Here is a 16,459-nt window from a genome sequence, read left to right as displayed (position 1 = left end):
CTCCGGGGACGCCCCTACCTATTCCTACCCTGTAATATGTTCGAAATTGAAACGATGAAATTACACATACTCGTAATTACCTGAAAGCTAAAAAATATGGAGTTTTTTTTATATTTTATATTTTATTTGTGAATAGCTTAAAGAAAGTGTAAAGAGTAAATTAATAAAAATAATAAATAACCGTTATTGTATATACAGTTTTATATATACAGTGTGGTTACATTTAACTGAAACGAAATAATACATAAAACTGAGTTGATGAAAATATAAAATAAAATATAGTCAAATTTTGTATTTTTATGGGCCACTCATATTTAATCAAAAAATTAACGATGTTTGTTTTAATAAAAAAATATTATTTTCTATTCAGATTCCATTATTCTTCTATAGTTTCGGATTTTCCTATACTGAGCCAATTAAACAAAAAAAAACAGATTATATTTTCTTTTCAATTATATTATTATATATTTTCGACAAACCGCTAAGAATACGTGTTAGATATTGTTCTCTGAGATTTGAGTGTCTCACGATGGCTTACACAGTAATCTCCTCATCTTAAACAACACTAGCATTCTCAACAAGGCCAGCAACAAACGGAACAGTCTCAGCATCAGTTAGCATATTACCATAATTATCTGATCGGTACCATGTGAACGGGCTCAGCACGAACACTTTTACCGGGATCTGATCAGCGTTTGTTACGAAGGAACATCTTTACATTCAGCTGTAATTAGTGTAAAATAAGTTCAATTTCTCGTATTGAAGCTTCGCTTATGATACGATTGGTACGAATAACAACTGTTAAGAAAATTGTATTTTGTTATTAGTTAATATATATATAATTTGATAATTAAAATGAATAATTGTAAATAATTAAAACAACTTTTACTGGTGGTAGGGCTTTGTGCAAGCTCGTCTGGGTAGGTACCACCCACTCATCAGATATTGTACCACAAAACGGCAGTACTTGTATATTGTTGTGTTCCGGTTTGAGTGTTTGGGTGGAGGGTGAGTGAACCAGTGTAATTACAGGCACAAGGTACATAAAATCTTAGTTCCCAAGGTTGGTGGCGTATTGCCTATGTAAGCGATGGTTGACATTTCTTACAATGCCAATGTCTAAGGGCATTAATGACCACTTACCATCAGGTGGCCCATATGTTCGTCCGCCTTCCTATTCTATAAAAAAAAAGTTTAAAGTCCTATTCAATAAAAAAAACTTTTATATCTTCACGTTTCAGGATAACATTAAATGCAAACATCGATTCGGAATGTAGATTCTACCGATATGAAGACAAAACACTGAGTTTCTATTTTTATATATTTGTTCCAAAATTCTTATATGAAAAATTTATATCATGAATATGTCTAAATGACATAATTTACATTTACAGAGTATAAAATACATAACATACATAACTAACTCAAGTATATTATTCGTTAATTTTAAGAAATTTCCGCAATAATTGTTAGCGAGAGAAAGTAATTCTTGTAACAGTTACATTCCTTATTGAAATTACTGATTTTATCTTAATAATATATTTTAAGACAGACGATTCGGTACTCTAGTGAATGTGAACTGTCTTCAAAACAAAGAATTGGAATTCAATATTAAGTTTTGGAAATGGGAACACTTATGTGAGAGTAAAATTTCAAGATCAATTAATTTCCAATGCAAAGTTTGGACAAAACGTTTATGATGAATAATTTTCTTTTGTAGAAATTGTGACATGATAATATTATTCGAAGTTTCCTGTTAATCCTATAATGATACAAACATCATTTTTTTATAACACTTATTGTGACAGCTTATAATTATATATATGAGTTTCCGGTCCGAATTCGCACGCTTGAGGGGGAGTTTTTGACCGTATGGCTTTTTCGTTAGCCCGGAAAATGCATATGTACAATTTCATGATGACTGGTTGAGTAGTTAAGTCGTGAAAGAATAACAAACAAATTCACTTTCGCATGTATAATATTAAGTAAGATTTCTTATAATTATGATTTAATAATAAAGGTCTCATTGGTTTGCGAAAGAAAATTAACATTATCTTAAGTTTTCACGGTTGTTTGACATTTAAATAAACTATTTTAATTTAATACATTTAAAAACATGTGCTTTATTAGTAAACTATGAACAAACATTTTTATAATTATGATTATATTTTTAACCATGAAAGTACTATTATTATATAAAATTCCTACACCAACAAAATATTCAGCTTTGTATCACTGTCCAATCCGTGGAACAGCGCGTGCGCAGCCGATGCCAGCCTATCACAACTATTCGCCCGGGGGTTGAACAGGTGAGCCTAATTGTTGGGATACCAACACGCAACTCGTTTCTAGATGATAAACTTAACTTTTCTATGTAAGGCTTGTCGCTCAACTTCGTCTATTTTCACTATTTCCCTTTGAAAGATTGACAGCGTTCACATAAAATTAAATCCTTTGGCTGACCAACTAATGTGTCAGAGAATATAAAAGAAAGTATGTCTCATACATTAAATATAATCGGTTTTTGAATTTTCGAAGCTAATGGGAACCATTGCTTAGAACACGTTAATCTAAAACGAAGATTGTGAAGATACAAAACGAAGATTCATGTTCGTGAGAAAATCTACCTCTCAGGGTTTACATAACAATTATAGATAACTTTTTTTATTACATAGGTTGTCGGTAAAGTCTGATAATAAGAGGTTACCACCACCAATTTAAATTAGCGCTGTAAGAAATATTAACCATTCCTTACATTACCGTAACCGTACCGTAACAGCCTGTGAATGTCCCACTGCTGGGCTAAAGGCCTCCTCTCCTCTTTTTGAGGAGAAGGTTTGGAGCTTATTCCACCACGCTGCTCCAATGCGGGTTGGTGGAATACATATGTGGCAGAATTTCAGTGAAATTAGACACATGCAGGTTTCCTCACGATGTTTTCCTTCACCGTAAAGCACGAGATGAATTATAATCGCAAATTAAGCACATGAAAATTCAATGGTGCTTGCCCGGGCTTGAACCCACGATTATCGGTTAGGATTCCCGCGTTCTTACCACTGGGCCATCTCGGCTCCTTACATTACCATACTAAGTATAGCTTTTGGCGGTAGGTTATGTGATGGAGTGTAATATTAATGTGAATAAACATACCATAATAATATTAATACTGACTCCCTTATTATATAACATAATTTATTATTTATTTTGTTTTAATTTTATTGACGTTTCCTTTTGTTTATATATAAATATGTATTGATCACTTCAGAATCTCTATAATATAATCTCTGTATTAAACGAAATCCGATTAACCGATAATTCTTAAATCTTCGGTATAACATTGTCTATTTCGAAACTGACACACAAAGTATTATATTGGAGAACATAGATTGAATATCATAATCATAAAATGCTATAAATAATTAGATAACAAAGTGTTAGGAATATGTCAAATGTTTAAAAAATAGTAAATTGTTTATGATCTCTTTTCGATAGCTTTACAGTATTGACAATCCGCCTCTAGGCTAGACGTGAGTAAGGTCTATGTCAATTAACTCAGAGACAATTAATACGTAAATAGTGTATAGTTGAAAGTATAAAGACAAGGCTAATATTAATACAATTCCCAGGTCGGGCCAAAGACTGTTTTTGGGTTTTTCTGTCAGAAAATTCTCAGTAGCAGCCCGGAGTGTAAAGGATGGCAGTGTGTATACTCCTGTGCCTCGGAAAGCACGAAAAGCTGTTGGTCCTGAGCCTGAGCTCTTTCCAGTCGTGTCGGATTGCCGTCCCATCGGATTATGAGAGTTAGGGAATAGAGAGTGCACCTTTGTTTGCGCACACACTTGTGCACTAAAATATTTCCTGCGCAGTTTGCTAATCTCTCTTGAGATTGGCCGCCGTAGCCGAAATCGGTCTGAAGGACATTATTATTATTAATAATAATACACAAAAATTTGTTCCTATAAAATTAACTATTAACAACACTTTCTACTGACTTCCATTTAACATATGAAAAGTTTGAATTAAATTATTGGCTATGATAATTCACTACGGTATCCGGTGTGTCGTTGTTTCCATATTAATGTTCATGACTATGCAATAAGTCACACCATATTGATACGAATTTAGCCTTTTTTAATACTAGTGGAACGTATATTATCCTCTGCACCTGAGTGCACCTCTGAGATAGGTGGTGCGGTAAGATAAGACGGTTTTAAGAAAATAAATACTAAGTGAATAAAATCACGATTAAACAGATATTTTGTAAGTGTACTATATACTGATGCCTTCTTTTAATTTAGATTTTTGATTATTATTTAATTATATTAGCACTTAATCCAATAAAAAAAATAACAAAAGAGTACTGAGTGTAAAAGGCATTCTTATCCCAAGAAGAAATTTCTGCCAGCACAAGCAATAAGAGAATATTAGACTATAAATAAGAGATAGACAAATTTATATCAAAATAGAGTAAAAATTAGATATTTATGATGTATTATTAAAATTCGGCGGATATATATATATTTGACATGACTCTTGAAATATATATAAGTTGATGTGCTGCGCCAAATAGGTGCAAGTTTATTAGTTATAGTATAAAAAAGCTTTTTCGATATATTCCTGTCTTTTTGTGTTTACTTCGCCGGTTCTTCTCCGGTCTGATGTGTTTTTTTCCGAACTAGTGGTAGTTTTTTGACAATCTATGAGTTGACTTTGAATAGAAATAAAAGTAAAATAACAGCTCTTAAATGTCCCACGGCTGGACAAAAACCTTTCCTATTAAAGGCAAAGATTTAAAGTCTAGTCATATATATTTTGCGAACACACATTAGGTAGAATTTCATCCGATTCATACAAGATAAAATGGATGTGAGCCAGCGGTTCGGAAATTAAACTACGTAATTACTGTATTACGTTAATGAAATTACATGTACTTAATTTATTAATTATAAACAATTATGCCACCTGTGTGTAATTTGAATAGCCTGTTCACCGTGCGCTAAAATGAAAATTTATATAAATATGTAAATAAACATAATATGTTCGTAAGTTAACAAATACCCATATAATTAATAACCGTATGCACTCAAAACTATTATTTCTATTTATTTTTAGACAAGCACTCAAGTAAATTGGCCACATGACGGTATGTGTTAATTTTTCCCACGGATATCGGCCACGTTTGCCATACTCTTCAAAATAAACTAATCAATTGCGTTCCACTTTTTAACGTTTACAAGCGTGTACGTAAACACAAGTACACTATTCATTCCCCCACTCTGATCAACCGATGAGACGGGAAATACGACACGACCGAAAATGGTGGCTTTGCTGTCCGAGGCTCGGGAGTGTAAACACTGACAACTTCCAGACTACAGGTTGCTAAGAATATATCTGTGACATCAAATCCATCGCGAACAAAGAAATTTGGCAACTCCTTTCTTTGTCGCACTTCCAAAAAATGGAATTCCTTACCAGCTCACGTGTTCCCCTCCTCTTACAACCCGGGTTCCTTCAAACGAAGCGTGAAGAGGCATCTTGCGGGCTAGTGCAGAACGTTTTTCCCTTCTGTACTGGCCGTCGTCGCGTTTGGACTCTACTACCACTTACCATCAGGTGGAGTAGAGTCATTTGCCATCCCGGCGAATATAAAAAAAAAACTACAGAAAAATCCTATGCTTTTTAATGACCTGAACCAGGGTTTGAACCTAGAACATTGCAGCTGTATAAGCTAACCAATAGAACTAACCCAAAATTGACCAGTAATATATTATTATAACAGTTTTCTGATGCACCTCGTGGGCTTACAAATTATTTAACGCGGAATACAAACGATATACTCATTTATGTAAATTATCCATATATGTACATACATGTATCACACATTAACGAAATGTTGCTTCCATTTAGATTACTTATCTATATCCATATTGCTATATCTATAAAATGGAGCGTTTAATTAAACAGATAACCAGAAATCGTGTGAATATTTTCTCTTACTAATTAAACGTTAGTTATTCCGTCACTTGGCTGTAATGGAATATTAACGATGTCAACACGACAGCTTAACGCGGCAATGTAACCAGAAACTAGAAGGGTAGAAAGTCTACGATCTAAGTAATAAGTCAACGGAACGTTTTAAATGTTGAATTATATCGATCGGTGGTGTTTTGATCAATAAATAATCGGAAAACCTGTGTCGGGAACTCGTAAACACGCAAACCACTGTTTGTGGTTAGACCAAAAGGCCTGTACAAATATTTGTCATAAGTTATAATCGAACCCGACCGTTAGTAATGTAGCCAGTTTATCGAATCACAGCATTAATCATTTGTCAAATAAGATAATACAATGATTAGTGTTGAATATTGAAATTTAAATATGAATTTTTAAGCCCCGGTAGCTTTGTGCTAAGGGAAATATTCTTATTTGTATTCCGTTTGAATGGTGAAAGAGCTTGTTTCATTACAGGCACAAGAGTAACATCTTATTTTCCCTTATGCGCAGCATTCATGGCATAAAAAACTATCGTTAATGATCGATTTCTTAATTTGCCTTCCATTATTAATTATTTTATAATTTAAAAAAAGCTTGTGACAATTGAAATCTAAGTATTATATTTTAATTAATGCTTTAGCAATGAGATCCGTGTTCGTCGCCGTAACTCCTTATTTATTTTGTTACACATCGACCACCGTTGCATTTGATAAAAAAAGTAAAACTTAATATTTCAATCAAATGTTATCATTTTTAAGAGTTCTGCTTACACACTTTGTTATGTTATTAGTTTAATAATTATGTCATTTGTACAATTATATGATTAATACAAAAAGCTCGCAGCTTCAAAAGTAGTTTTAAACAATAACAAATTCAAATATGATTTACAATCGATGCCTAAATGGGGCAACTTCTGCCCACGTTTTTTGCGTAGTCATGATTTCGACCCTCGTTTAGAAAAACATTTGTGAGTATAAAATATGTTTACTGGTAAGCTTTATCTGTTTTGTGTGTGTCATTTGGGTCCAAAACAACCATTCATAAATTATAATATTTTTAGATGCACTATAACGTAATATTATATATATTAGCTTTGCAATTGAGCTTCTACGAAATAAAGTGCCATAAATGAGTTGTTTCTCAACCTTGTGCAGACAAGTAACAGAGGTTACAAGTTAATGCTCGTTCCTTGTATTAATAGTACGTCCGTCCGTAAATCGGGACGTATTAATAATACGTCCCGATTTCCGGAATAAAAATTATGTTTTTACGATTATATAAAATACAAAATCAGAATTGAACTGCTGCTGAGCAAAAGTAAAAATATACATGATTATGTTAATGATTTTTCATTTCAAGCGTAGTTATGAAGTTTTAGTTGTGAAGCATATTTTTAGCCAAACTTCTGAAAAGTAATAAATGAATTTCAAGTTAAAAGGCAATCTTTTCTGTATTTATAACGTATTTAAATATGTTTATTCTGATGAAATGTTTCCAATCTACAAGTTTTACCCAGATTTTAATGTGCAATAAGTATGATAGATGAGGACGTGAAATGCCTGATTCGTTGCTAGATCAGACCCAAGCAGTCTACCGTTCGTCGTCAACCTCATGTTTGACATGTGTCGAAGTCAACCACGCCCCTAGACTGATATACGAACCGGTTTGTTACTTAGACTCAACCCGGTATCTGTTGCGATAAAAACTGTTACCGAGATAATTATACCTTGGCAAGTGTTGGGATAATTTTCTTAAGTATTTCGCATCGAGAACTGTTATTCCCGTAACGGATTCATATTTACTCTCCCTAACTGTCACAGTGACAACGACGACAAGGTTTTTTTCTTTATATGAATTACATCTCACATTGGCCATAAATGTTCTCTTACGTTTCAGAAATATCAATACTTATACTTCATTATATGATTGGTAGATTGTTTCGATATCATTCTTTCGAAAGTGTTTCCGTTCTCGCGTTGATACCTTTGGTTCTAACTAGATAACTTACTAGATTCTTTAATGACATGTTCCAGGAACAAAAAAAAGACCAAAGTAATTTAATCTGAACAAATTCCCTTGGTATATGAAATAGCCATAAAGTTAATGGTAACGTTACATTTCACAGCAATAAGCTAATATCTCTATTAAACCAGTGTAGCAGCATGAAGAAGATTGACTGTTAAGAATAAAGTAGGGGTATGCAATAATCACATTCCTCAGCCCCCCTTCCCTCCCATTTAATGTGTCCATCGGCGAATATCCTTGGATCGTACTAATAGCCTATTATCGAGTGGCCTAAGTTATAAGCTTATTAAGAAGTAAAAATACTAGCTACTGTGTTTTCACCTAAGTTACACATTAGTGCTAAAAAATATGTTTTCAAATCGGACTGATCCAGGGATTAATGCATTTAAATAAACAAGCCAACTCTTCTGACTTATATAATGGCATTGATGTATTTATCAAGATCATATAATCCAATATCCTATATATTGACTAAGAGTTCAAAAGATTCAACTGAAATACTACAGTTTAAGTAGCACTGTGCAAAAGGGTAAGATATTCGAACTAGATCAAAACTATTGAAAATTGAAAATATAGGTAGTTGGAATTTTTTAATTCATTTTAGGCAACCAGACTTGTAAATAACCCATTTGGTGGTAAGTATTTATCTCTATCCATAGACAGCGGCACTGCAAAGAATATAAAGCAGTCTTTAAGCCGTCAATGCACCACCAAGTATGAGATTTGATGTTATATCATAAAGAAAGGCCTTTATTACACTTACTAACATACTCTCCCTATATACTTTTGTTATATTGTAATATATTTTGAATTTGTCGGTACGTAATTAAATAATAACTTACTTAAATTACCGCTACCGCTTATAACTTGATAATATCTGTTTCTGGTTCGACTTTATAAACCAAGGCACATCGCCTCAGGCTGTCCTCCACCACTTAATCCTCAAGTTATTTTTAAATTCCAAGCATTTCTATCATTTGTAATACATTGCTCATTATATACAATGTTAAATACAAGTCAATCCTATAAAACTGGCAATGATTAATGTTCGTAAATTCAGTCGGTATTTTCCAATAATTAGATGTCAAGGAAGAAATGTTAAACAATGGGTACATTTAGAACTGGTTACACCGGCCATATCTTATTATATAAGTCTTTTTAATAAGTCTTATTTACCCCTCAAACAGACAAATAAACTTCCAACAAATTGTATACAGTCTTCTTTCATTTAAGATATGTAGGTAAATTGGAAAATGGGCGACCTGACGGTAATGGTCACATAGACATTGGCAAGCTTTATTAACCATCCCGTACAGAATCAATGCGCCACTAATGTTGGGAACTAATATGTTATATCAATTGTGCCTCTTACCCGTCAAACTGGAACAAAACATTTTTTATGTAGGTTTGGTGGTCAATTATGTAATAAGTGAGACTGCATGGAATGGATAGGTATCAACCGAGGTCAGGGTTAGCACAAAGCCCTACCACCTAGAACATACGTACACGTCATGCTTTATTGAAAACAAGGTTTTTTGAAGCTTATTCCATGACATTGTGTCCCCTTAACCAACAATATAAAAACTTTGGTAAATTAGTTTATAATTACAATATAAGAAGTATAATTCCCTCAATGTTTGTAATCGTAATCAGTTACGTTTGTAACTTTGGTTTCCAAATTGATGTCTTTCTTCTTTTTGATATTAACTAAAAAATATTTGCGTCATTTTTAATTTTCACACCAGATATTTTGATGTCATGTTTTAAAGTAAACAGTGCGTAATAGAATAAAAAAATAAAACATCTCCTCGAAAATACCTTCTGTTTTAGTGGCTTACAGGACAGGTTTATTATTGTATTGGTATGCATCTCTATCGAGTTGTATTGTAAATTCCTCTGTCATTTTGACGTCCGTCAGTCCTCAAGTGGCAGTTTGTCTGCGACTGCAACGCGGAATACTAACACATCTCCGTTATGACACCGTAGAACAAGTCGTATAAAATAGAAATGTTATGACTTTTGTGCCTTCGTGTATTTGTATACCTATTATTACCTTGTTGTTCTTAGCTAAAAACAGTTAAGCGCTAGCTTATGTATTTAAAAAAAGGAGATAATTTATAAGGCAATAGATCTCAAGGTCTTAAAGGTCCTCGAGGAAAAATTAAACCAGTCGTAATAGCCATTTCAGCGGAAAGGGTGACGGATAGCTTTGAGCACTGTAATATCTCCTAAGCAATTGGTTATTCTTCGTTAAGCCTTGAGTTCCCCGCCGTGATCGAAATCGGTCTCGAAGACTTCATCATACTTAAAGGATATATATTTTAATATTATTTTTTATTTATCAAAACTTAACACATATCATTACAGGATAAGCTTATTTTATTTTTATTACGTTTTATTTGTAGATTTTAAGTAAAAAAAATACATAAAAGTAGTTTTATAATAAAGTTAATTGTTTCTCAAGATGTTTTTTTTTCTTTACCTACTCGTACTAAAACGACCAATGGGGCACTGAAACAAGTAAAAATGAATGCTAACACTCAAGCTACCGGCAACATATGGTCTTGACGAAAATTTGCCTTAAGCGGATATCAAACCCACAATTATCGACGCAGAAGCTGGCAGGCTGCAGACTGTGGCTATGAGTTTATACAAAAGAAAATTATAGGCAATCTATTACGATTGCACAATACGCTTACGTATCAACTTACAAAGAAAATGTAGTGTGATTTAACGGATATTGTAAATGACAGGAATATTATACTTTAATATAATTAGACGATTATATTATGCTTCATTATCTAAATATATTATCTAAATATATTATGATTGAGGTCACATTATATCTAAATCGACTCTGTTATACATGTGTATTTTATTGTGCACGTGACTTCAAATAAAATACTGCTTCTGGACGGAAATTAGCTTTTAAATGGTGAGAGGATTATTAAAATTGCTTGGAGGTTTCATGGTTTATCGATTACAAACCAGCAAATCATTCATCTTAAATCCTCTTTATAATATTAATTATATATGATTAAATTTATAAATATCTCACAAATAATGAAAAAATATCTACTTAGTCTACGTACTTATCATCGTTTGGTATTGAGTAGTATGTCTAAGCTTGTCTGTATAAAATCAGGGTTTAAATATTTCCACAAGCTTTCATTTCTTATTATATAATGTAATATATGACAATTTCAAACCAATAAACAGCAATCAATTCAATAATTAAGTGTTCAAGAAATATGAAACAAAAATGTTGCGAATGTGACGCAAAAAGTAATTCAATGGTCCCCGGGGTCGACAAACCCAATTCGTCACAGCGACATGTATGGTGTGCCATCATGGCCGCCATGGACATGTGACAGCTGTGGAGAAATTCCACAATTTAAAGATATATTATAGATTATGAAATATTGATTGTATTTTTTATAATAAATAAAGCTTTTTTAAAATAGAATGCTACTAAGGCACTGTGTATTGGTGTTGGTAATAAATATACTTTTTTAATGGTCAGAAGTGTACTTATGCTTCGGGCTGTGAGGTTTGGGACGAGGGCGGCAAAATGGGGCTTTAATGACAACAGCGACTACAATTCAAGATAGATTACATTTCCATAATGTTATTTTTTCAAGAAAAAAATTATTAAAGTGTGAGTTAATCATAATACAAAAAGTTATAAAAATAGGTATATACGATATAACGATAATTTAAGATTTATATACGATTCGAATAAATTTTTCATATAACAAAACAAATGGCTTGAAAGTTTAAGGCTCAGTGTATCAAATCAACTGACTACTATTTTTTTATTTTTTCTTTTATTCTGCGTTCACATTATAGAGCAAATGTCAAAAAAGCCGAGATGGCCTAGTGGTAAGAACGCGTGAATCTTAACCGATGATCGTGGGTTCAAACCCGGGCAAGTACCACTGAATTTTCATGTGCTTAAATTTGTGTTTATAATTCATCTCGTGCTTAACGGTGAAGGAAAACATCGTGAGGAAACCTGCATGTGTCTAATTTCATTGAAATTCTGCCACATGTGTATTCTACCAACCCGCATTGGAGCAGCGTGGTGGAATAAGCTCCAAACCTTCTCCTCAAAAGGGAGAGGAGGCCTTAGCCCAGCAGTGGGACATTAACAGGCTGTTACTGTCTACTGTCTGTCAATAAATATTAGGTCCTTACATATGAAATTTGTCGTACTGACCACTTTGATCTGAAATATCTCCTCTTTGATTTGGTTGGTTTCATTTAGCTGGTACGTTTGAGTTTTGAAAACAGCCATTCATTTGTTTCTTCCTCATTATTTTTTTCTTTGGCGTCGCTTATTACCGCACAATGGAAAACATAAAATATCGGTATATTTACGATTACGAGTTCTACCGTGGCACCAGTGCTGCAGAAACAGCTCGAGGGATTATTGATGTGTACGGCGCTGGTGTCGCAAAAGAAAGCACGGTACGGTTTTGGTTTCAACATTTTCGTTCTGGAAATTTCGACCTTCAGAACCAACCCCGTGAACGGCCGGAGACCAAAGTGGAAAATGAAGAATTAAAGACTATTGTGGAAGCGGATCCATCACAAAGCACTTCAGAGATAGCTGCAGGCTTCGGGGTAAGTAATAAAACTGTATTAATCCACTTGAAGCAAATCGAAATGAAGGGATTTTAAATTACTTGTGATGAAAAGTGGATACTGTACGATAATCGGAAGCGCTCGTCGTAATGGCTGAACCCTGTAAACCCAGCTAAATCCTGCCCTAAACGAAAATTGACTCAGAAAAAGTTACTTGTGAGTATTTTGTGGACTAGCGCCGGTTTCGTTCACTACAGCTTTCTAAAATCTGGCCAAATGATTACGGCAGATATCTATAGTCAGCAACTGCAAACCATGAAGGCAGAACTAGCTGCTAAACAACCGAGTTTGATCAATAGCTCTAGGCCATTGCTGCTTCACGACAACGCAAGACCGCACACTGCACAACACACAACCACTAAGTCAGATGAGCTACAATGGAATGTCTGCGACATCCACCGTACTCCCCGGACCTTGCTCCAACAGATTACCATTTTTTCCGGAATTTGGACAACTTTTTACAAGTAAAAAAATTCAACTCCGATGCGGCAGTCCAAACCGCCTTCAAAGAGTTTATTGATTCTCGCCCCCATGGTTTTTTTAGTAAAGGGATCAATGAACTACTTATGAGATGGCAAAAGTGCATTGATAACAACGGTGCATACTTTGAATAATTACATATATTTTACAAAAAAAAAATACTTTATGTTCCTCCCGTACAAAACGCCAATTTCATATGAAAGGACCTAATATTAATTTAACTCAATTGATCAAAAGGTACAAAAGTCGTTAACTTTTGTCTACGCCAAGCAAGAGTTGAAGTATTTTATAAATAAGACACATTAATTAAGCCGTAACTTGCAAAATCTACATTTTTCATGAAGACCACTAGGAGCGTTAGGTTAGGTTATATACAAATCATTTTGTTCATATATTTAGGTACAAAGTTTAAGTTTGAAAACATTTAAATTGTAACAAAATGTTTTTTAGATCTATGTTTATAAATTTGTAATTGACAATATTTCAATATATTATTTTTCAAATATATATATATATATAAAAAAATTTATATATATATAAAAATATATATATATATATATATATATATATAAAATATATATATATATATATATATATATATATATATATATATATGTATTTCATAAATTGAAACGTTATAAAATAGTTTTTTCATACATAATTTTTAGTTTGAAAAGCCGAGATAGCCGCCCTGTAGTAAGAGCGCGTGAATCTTAACCGATGATCGTGGATTCAAACCCGTGCAAGCACCATTGAATTTTCATGTGTTTAATTTGTGTTTTATAATTCATCTCGTACTTGACGGTGAAGGAAAATGGAAAATATCGTGAGGATACCTGCATGTGTCTAATTTCACTGAAATTCTGACACATGTGTATTCCACCAACCCGCATTGAAGCAGCGTGGTGGAATAAGCCCCAAAACCTTCTCCTCAAAAAAGGAGAGGAGGCCTTGGCCCAGCAGTGGCCAACATTCACAGGCTGTTACGGTTACTTTGAATTTTATTTGTTTTCTAAACACCGCTAAAAAGGCCAAATAACGTCACAAATACGGTAAATGAAAATAAAAACAAGGGCAGCTGTCATTTAATTTGCCTTCATTCGTCAATGAAGGCTAGTCTAGGTTTCAAATTATCAATATGTTAACTTTATAGGGCTGGTATGAAACAATATTTAAAAATCCGTCAATATCGTGTACTCATCACATGGACCTTGATTTATAATCTTTAAATATGCCGAGGTAATACAAAAAAAGCTTGTTTTTTACAATATAAAGACATTAGTGACATAGACAATTTCTTCTTGTGACATTGTCAATTTTTTCATGTTTATTTATTATTTCTAATGAAAGTTGGGCAAAAATCACTACCACATTCAACCGTTGACGTGACTTTATCATACGTTTTTTAAATTTTAATTTTTCCAATTTCCGCATTAAAATGATTTTACAAACATTTATCCAAATAATTACAAACGATATTTTTTATTTCATTACTTTTAAATTGAGTCAATTGGGTAAAATATTATGACATGAGTTAATTACTTCATGTTTTAGGATAGACAGTTTTGTTCTATAAATACACTGGCCGCCAAAAAAATCGACCCACCCGTATTTTTTTACTTACAAAGTTGTTATCTTAACTATGCGGCGACCTAGGTGGATTGTTTTACTTATGGGACATACATTTAACATTTTATTACCCACTTGATATTGATTTGGAGGAGTTGTAAGTGTTATTGAGGATATTTGGAATATTTTTAAAGTATTGATAAGAAAACGTTACTTTGTGCACAAAGTGCATGGTTAGTTTATTTCCAGTTCTTAACGCGGAGTCATCTCGGTTCGATGTTTATTATTGATTAAGTGTATGAAACTTTGTTGAAACAATAATTTTAATAAGTTTAAACATAAAAAATGGATACTACTGAAGCAGAAGCTGCTCAAGTCGTAGCTCTTATTCATGAGGGGTTAAGTCAGCGAAATGTGGCTAGAACACTAAAATTAAGTCGTTCAGCGGTGCGAAGAGTGTACAAACGCTACTTGGAGACTGGGGAGTATCGCCGGAGACCAGGATCTGGCAGGGGGCATGTCACGAACCCGACCGATGACCGTTTTATTGGTTTGACGTCTTTAAGAAACCGACATCTTTCGGCTGTTGACGTTCAAGGTAGACTCCGAGAAAGTCGTGGAGTGTCTGTGAGTGAAAATACTGTAAGAAGAAGACTTCGAGAGCAAAACTTAACCCCTCACAAGCCAGCAACAGGACCAAAACTCACAGAATCCCATCGACAAGCAAGACTACAATTTGCTAGGCAGCACGTCGATTGGACACTGGACCAATGGGAGACAGTATTGTTCAGTGGTGAAAGCCAAATGTCTCTAGTAGGCTCTGATGGACGACGTAACGTCATGCGAAGGCCAGGAGAACGCTACTCTCAGTGTTGCATTCGAGAAACAGTCCGATTTGGTGGAGGCTCTACAATGTTATGGGGAGGTATTTCTTTGACGGGACGCACAGAGCTGTTTTTTTCCGTAATCGTGCTGTTAATGCTGAAACTTACATAACGGACATTCTGGAGCCTCATGTGATGCCTTACGCTGGATATATTGGGGATAATTTCCAACTTATGCACGACAACGCACGACCTCACGTCGCTAGAATTGTTAAAGACTATCTCAGGGAAGTCGAAATTCCAGTTATGCAGTGGCCAGCCAATAGTCCGGACTTAAACCCGATAGAGCACCTCTGGGACCAGCTAAAACGTATGGTTCGAGCACGAAATCCAATTCCAGAAACCCTGAATCAACTGGAAGCTGCCCTAACTGAAGAATGGCAACGGACCCCACAGGAAGACATTAAAAAGCTAATCAGGTCACTTAATAGGCGTATGCAAGCAGTGATTAGGTCAAGAGGAGGAAACACTCCCTATTAAAGTTAGATTTAGGCACCCAAATTTAAAAACAAACGGCATAATCATTTTGTACACAAAAAAATAAAATTGCGTAAAATTTTGTGTTTTCGTGTTTTGTCACATATTTACCTAAAAACCTATTTTTTGCGCACTATTTCTGTTTTTGTACAATCCTACAATTGCATTTTTTCATTATCAATCTTAAAAATATAAATATGTGGTAGTTTAAAACCATACGATAGCTTTTTTACAAAAAATGTAGGTGGGTCGATTTTTTTGGAGGCCAGTGTATATAACAACTATATTTACTTTAAAAAATAATTTACACAAAGCCAATACTTTTTATTCTATATAATATATACATAGATAATGAATTGGACGTAGTTTCTCAAAAAGAATCC

Source organism: Nymphalis io, chromosome 11 (genome assembly GCF_905147045.1).
Source record: "Nymphalis io chromosome 11, ilAglIoxx1.1, whole genome shotgun sequence".
NCBI classification, from domain to species: Eukaryota; Metazoa; Arthropoda; class Insecta; order Lepidoptera; family Nymphalidae; genus Nymphalis; species Nymphalis io.
The sequence above is the reverse complement of the archived record's forward strand: the minus strand, read 5'-3'. Positions refer to the sequence as shown.